Raw genomic sequence first — 7,602 nt, 5'->3', positions numbered from 1 at the left:
ATTGATGACATACTTTTATTGGGAATGACATGCCGAACTTGGAATCAGTAAAGACTTGGTTATTTTTTTCCATAAAGGACTTAGGAGAAGTAGCCTACATCCTTCATATTAAGATCTATCAAGATAGATTACGCAGATTGCTTGATCCTAAGTCAGAGTACATACATTGACAAAGTGCTGAAAAGATTAAGCATGGAAGAATCCAAGAAAGGATTCCTTCTAATGTCACATGGTGTTTATCAATATGAGGACATGTGTCCTAAAACAAAAGAAGAGAGAGATAAGTTGGGTAGGATACCATAAACGCCTAAAACACTAGAAGAGAGAGATAAGTTGAGTAGGATACCATATGCGTCTACGATTGGATCCAACATGTATGCCATGATATGTATTCGGATTGATATCTAATGTATGATATTAATCGGATCTAAGCAAATGACATTGGATCGCTGTTGAAAACATCTTTAAGTACTTGAGAAGGACTAATGACATGTTCTTAGTTTATGGAGAAGATTAAGAGATCACTGTGGAAGGATACAGTGTTTCTAGATCGCAAATTGTAGTGAGCTCGAACCATTCAAGTAAATCACTATTGCATATTCTATAGTCAAAGCTGAGTACATTGCATTGTTCAATGCAACCTAAAAGGGTGGTTTGGGTCAAGAAGTTTGTTACTGATCTTCATATGGTTCTTAGCATTGTAGATCTAATACTAATTTACTGTGATAACAATGGAGCCGTTTTATAGGCTAAGGAACCATGGTCTCACCAACGGTCCAAACACATGCTCAATTGTTTCCATCTGATCGAGAGATAGATTAGAAGAAAGATGTACAAGTTTGCAAAATACCTACAAATGATAACATTTCATACCCGCTGTCAAAAGCTTTGTCGCAGTAGAAGCATGATGAGTGCTTAGTGTCATTTGATGTTCTATACATAAATGATTGACTATAGTGCAAGTGGGAGATTGTTTGAGTAGGTGCCCTAGAGCCAATCATATTTGACTCTTCATAATATCAAATAAAGGCATTTCTCTACATCATGTAAATCATATCCTTATATGTTTTGATATATGTCCTTAGAGTGGTAGAACCATGACGAGGGAATCAAGTGTTATAAATCTTGACTGTAAAGACCCTATGATCACATATGGTGGCCATTCTAGAAACATCCGTAACCCTAATATTATTCTAACCTAGGGCACAGATAATATGGTAAGACTATTATATCATTGAACTACCCTACCGAGAGATTGTGACAGATCTCACATGTCAAGATTGTTTGGTGACACTCTGGTGCAACGCATGGGTGCTTGTTGTTTGCAAGTTCACTGGACTTACCCACTAGAGGATTCCATATAGATGATAACCCCAGCGTCTATGGAACAAATCCTCTAACGGATGGTGGTGCATGTGATCCTCAGACTTGAGATAACCGGAGTGTCTTGTGTTCCTATTGGTGTAGTTTGACACAAGCTTAAAATAGTCTTATTTAGGGCTATCAGTACAGTAGTGATTGGCTACATTGAGAAGTATGTTGAGGCTATGGTGGATCAATATAGAATTCATCACTCCTGGGTATAGGAGAGAATTATTCCACTTCACAGTTTCATTAGGTGGACATGACACATAAATCTATGGCCATAGTGGGATTTAGTTGTCACTCAATCCAATTTTAATTTGGTCATTGATCCGATAACCAGATATTAATACATCAGGATAACATTTGAAGTTGACACTATTTCTACGCTTCAGCCTAATGGGATAATAGTAGATGAAAGGATTTGTATTACATAGTAACCATATTGTTGACAAGTATCAATTCTTCGCTAATCTCTACTTGTTAGATGACCATAATGCCTTGCTAGAGGTCAATCTTAGTCTGTGAATAATGAGACGATTAATTATTGTTTAATTGTGATATTGCTCACCACCAACATAATAGGAAGCCTATGGGTCACAAACATTAGGAGAGTTGATTGCGGAATATATAGTTAATCAAAGAAGTGTTAAAGGGTATTTTTGTCTTTTCACAAAGACAAGGGTAATTTAGTAATTCTACATGGGTAGCCACCTATGTTTATTTATTGTGTAATAAATAAATTACCTAATTAATATTTAATATATTTATTAAATATATTAGTATTAATTGTATTAATTAAGTTATCCTAATTAATATTTAATATTAATTGAAAAATAAAATTCCTAATTAGTTGAGTAATATATTTAATATATTACTGCTATTAGGAAACCTAATTAATGCTATTCTTATTTGGTTTAGGATTAAAACCAAGCAACGAAAAGAATAGTATCCTATTGCAAATTGGAATAGGGTTTTAAATTGCTTATATAAGACAACTTAAAATTAGGTTTAAGTAGATATTTCACTCAATTAAAAATTGAGAGAATTTTCGAGAGAGAAAAACCCTAGTCGCTCGCCATTCACTTCCTTTCTAGCAATTGGGATTTTCTTTGATTAATCTGCAAGGCTCTCTGTGTGGATACTGAATCTTGATTCTACTCTTGAATCGGATTGCGAAGAAATCATGTTCTGATGAATAGTGACACTGAACAGTATCATTAAACAGTGATGGTGAACAATATCCATGAACAGTACCAAAAATTAAACGTGGAGGAGCCACCAAACGTTGGTATGCAATTCAATCCTTGAATGGATTAAGCTTTAATGCATGTAAATGTAATAATCTATGCCTGTATTCGTTGGGTTCAAAGGTTTAATTGAATTTTTTTTATTTTTCACTACTTTCTCTATCTATTAATTCCTAACAAAACCTTAGTTCGAACCAAGCCACCACAGTTGTTGTCCCAACAACAAAATGAAAATTTAAGGCAAAGGAAACTAGAAAAGAAAGATTAGAGTACTTACTAGAAAACGAAAGATGAAGAACTTCGCCGGAAAATCACCATGAAAAAATGAAGAGACTCTTGGCAAATTGAGCAGAGAGAGAGAAACAAAAATTTTCTTAAAAAAATGTTACAAAGCCCATTTTATAGTGTTGAAAATCGGCTGGGAAGCGGTCTAAGCCATCCATTTCATGGCGAATCTCGGCCCTCCATTCGTCAAGTAATCTAGTTTGTTCAATTGAGGCATGTGGCAACGATCCGTGCAGGGTGCATAACTTCCATTTCCAATAATCATAACCACAGCTGCACATCGTTTCAGTTACTCGCATGGTCAGCTGTCGTAATAAACGTGCAACAAAAGTAATTGCCACATATGGCGACACTTAATGCATGGCAGGACATCTTGAAAGTTACCTTAATGCCCTTTATTTCATATTTGAATTTGAAACAGTTGAATGGATAGCTTCAAATTCCTGCTCATGTTATCGTAAGCGAAGGTCACATATGAAAGCTCGCTAGAATTCTAGCAATCTATGTTTGTGTGAGTCAGGTCAATGAAAGATTCGAGCGTTAATAGCAAACCTTCGGATTTCAGTTTTCTAAGCTCGACATGTCCTTCGAACACTAGGGGCAGATGTTGTGTGCAAAATTTATGTAAGCTAGAAGATTTTGATAGCTCATATAACATAGAGCTCACTGCAATCTAAAGCTCGCAAGAAGATAGAGCTTGATCAAAGTGAAGCTCGTCATGACCTACTTAACAACTGTTCGACAGATTAGAAGAGAAGTCCTATCTCCTAATATCTTGGAGGGGATAGTGCCAATATCCATTTAGCCTGATTTTGACGCACAATCACGAAAATTACGGGATATACATCAAATGTGATCGCTATCTCGAATTTATCTCACTTATTTGTGTAGAAATTCTTGAATAAATACCCCCAAAAAACAAGGTATAGGGGGTTAATGATTCTGGAGTAGAGAACTGTATTCAGTATTCAATCAAAGAAAACCAATAGATAATAGTGGATGTAGGTTTGAGAAACAACTTGCAAAACCACTTTAAAGGCTTCTTGCGTCATTTTCACTTTCTTTTGTTTGGCTTATACTCTTTGCTAATTTTAATTAATCATGCATACATTCATTTTGATTCTATCACGGTCAATCGAATCACTCTAGTTTGTGCATTTTTTTGGCATCAATACGAAGTAATATAATACATAAAGCACATCACTTATGGATACATAATTTAATGAAATGCTCTATTATGATTAGTAAATATATTATATCGTAAATTATAAGAGAATTTTATTAAATACCGGAAAGGTAATTTTCAATTAATAACCCATTTTATAACTATTAACTTAGTTGAAGATAAATTCTTTATTTTTTATATTCTAAGAGTTTACCCATTCAACTTTTATTGGTCTTTTTTTTTTTTTTTTTTTTTTTTTTGTCCTTGATATTTTATATAATACCAAAATATATTTTTACATTCTCTTTCTATTCCAGTCTATATCTTGAAATAGTAACAATTATGTTTACTTCTTCTTTATAAACCAGAGGCCTTAAGTTACGCTTAATGTAAACTTTCAAAATTGTAATAACTAAAACTGTTTATTATAATCAAGATTAAAACATCACTCACTAGTAGACCTAGCAAAATGGGTAATATACACGCAAGTCCATGAGTACCTAGGTAGTTTTAGTGGGTACAAGTTAATGTATTTAGGACCTATAGGAATATTACCCATACCCATACCTAGCCCACCCGTTATTTTCATGGGTGGGCCAGGTGATATCCACGGGTACCTGCATAAAAAACAAAAAAAAAAAAAAAAAAAACAATGAGGGTGAGTGAAGACTGAAGAAGAAGAAATCAAATTTCTTTAAATCCCAACTGACAAAATCATATATCACATATTCTCCTCTCGTACACCCCTGGATCAACAAATTTTTTCTACCAACAAAGGGAAAAAAATGGGAGATTACAGATCTATAGTATATTTTGTTTATAAAAGACAAAGGGAAAATGGAAAATGAGACACAAAGAACAAAGGAAAAAAAATGGAAGAGGAAAAACTTAAATCTCTTTTAAGTATAAGAGAGGGAGAGGTGTTAGTGAACGACCCAGTTACGTAGCGGAAAAAAAAACATGAACTACATGGATCGTTCCTTAGAACCAAGCTTATACAAAAAAAGTCACAGCTTATACAAAAATAATCAGTTCAAGTTTTAAGAAACATACGCATGTTTGGAGGCTCCTCCAAGTTGTCTCTGAATGTATTTTGCTACCGACCCAAGTGTAGGATCGAACCGACGAAGTCCACACGAAGACTATCGCAAGGAACTAAGGAGGGATTTGCTAGATCCTCCTTAGCCTTAAGAAACAAGAAGAAAAATCAAAGAAGAACTTTGATTCTTTGCAAAAGCAAAACTAGCGTGAGAGTAAGAGTGTTTCGAGGCTGTGTATTCTCCTTTTCAATGAAAGAATGAATGAATGAAAAGTCTCTCAAATTTTCCAACTAAAACCTTTTCTTTTATAGTGTTATTTTAATGCCTTATTCCCATATGGAATGGGCTTGGGCTCCAACCCAAACACCCCTTGTCACCAAACACTCCCAATTAGATATTTATTTTATTTCATCACTATCTTCAATTAAAATCAATTAATATATATTTAGTCTATATATATTAACATTAACAATACTGATGATTTAATTAAATATATGCAAACACATATTTAAACGTAATTTCAGTTATTTAATTTTTCTAATAAATTAAATAAAGGCTACGACCTCGGCAAATTTAATTGCACTGTGAAATTACCAAAATACCCTTTTGTCTAAAAAGACGAGAACGCCCTTCTTTCTTCTTGAGTCTTAAATTATCTTCTATGTGTGTGACCCATAGGCTCCTCATCATATCGGCAGTGTATAGTATCATGATTAACACCAATTAATCGTCTCACTAATACACAGAGCAAGACTGGCCCTTAGCAAGGCATCATGGCCACCCGATAGATTCGGATTCAGCAAAGTAGCTACCTGTCAAGAATATGGTTACCGTACAATTCAATCCTTTCATCATACGTTATCTTAACGAGATGAAGGCATAGAAATAGTGTCAACCTTCAGTTACTCTCGATATTATGTATTCAGTTTTTGGACTAATGACCTGGATTATAATCCGGATAGAGTAACAACTCAATCCCACTGCGGCCAAAGTTTTAGTGTCATTGCCATATACTAAATTGCGCCGTGAGATAACTTCTCCCGTACCCAAGAGTGATGAATCCTCTTTCAATCCACCATAGTCTTGATACACTCCTTGATGCACCCAATCACCACCGTATCGATAACTCTAAATAGAACTGCGTTAGGCTAGTGTCAAACTGCACCAATTGGTGCACAAGGCGCTTCGGTGATCTCAAGTCTAAGGATCACATGTACCACCATTCGTTAGAGGATTTATTCCATAGACACTAGGGTTACCATCCATATGGAATCCTCTGGTGGGTCAGTCCGGTGAACTTACTGCGGTATATCCGCTTACAGCAAGCACCCATGTGTTGCACCAGGTTGTCACTAAACAACCTTGACAAGTGAGATTAGTCACTGTCTTTCGACAGGGTCGTTCAACACTATGATAGCCTTACCATATTATCTGTGACCTTACTTCAGAATAATACTAAGGCTACAGACGTTTCTAGAATGGCCAACATATGTGCTCATAGGATTCTCAGTATCAAGATTTGAAACACTTGATACCCTTGTCATGGTTCTACCATTCTAAGGAAATATATCAATACATATTGCAATAATAATGATTTACGCGATATAGAATAAAATGCCTTTTATTATTGGTTAATTAACATTATTTCAAAGAGTCAATTATACAATAATTGATTAGCTCTAGGGCATCTACTCTAACATTCTCCCACTTGCACTATAACCAATCATTCATGTATTTAATACCAAATGATCTCAAGTGCCTTTCATGCTTCTGTTGCGACAGAGGCTTTGTCAGTGGATCTGCAAGATTGTCGTCAGTATGCACTTTACTAATCTGTGCGTTGATAGAGTGGAATTTATATTTTTTTTATTCCTTCCATATTATGTTTTTTTGTTATGTTTTATGCCTATTTGAGTTGATTAGAGTTTATTTTTTGAGTTTGGAATAGTTGGATAGACTTTAGGAAATAAGTGATAAAAGATTAGGAAATTCCAAAAATTTTTGTTATTTTGACCAATGCTTTGTTTTTCAGGTTTTTCATGGAGTCAGATTCCTCGATTGCAAAAGGGTTCTTCAGGAAAAGTAAAGTAGATGAATCAACTTTCCAGGAAGGTGTTATGGATAAGAATCCGAGTTCATTTGGGACATCATCAGTTGTTACAAAACCGGACCTAGAATCCTAGTCGTGCAAGGATTTCCTAGCTGAGTATTGAATCTTCAAATAGGCCTAACTGGAGTGTCAGATATCGAAAGCGGGTGATTCAAAAGCCCATATTCATCTACACATCAGGGAATACAATTTTTATGAAGTGACTCAGCCCAGAATAGATCTTTTACATTGCGAGAATCCTGGTGCAAACTGGAGACGAATTCTGTTTTCCATATTTGATAAGATTTTGACAAATCTGGAAGTCTATCTTTTAGGAAACATCTAGGAAAGATTTTTTGTGATTCCTGGGGTAGAATTAAGAGAAAAACATGTTATTTATTGAGGAGTGTT

The sequence above is a fragment of the Pistacia vera genome, unplaced genomic scaffold (assembly GCF_008641045.1).
Source record: "Pistacia vera cultivar Batoury unplaced genomic scaffold, PisVer_v2 Contig371, whole genome shotgun sequence".
Lineage (NCBI taxonomy): Eukaryota > Viridiplantae > Streptophyta > Magnoliopsida > Sapindales > Anacardiaceae > Pistacia > Pistacia vera.
Note: the sequence above shows the minus strand (reverse complement) of the source record.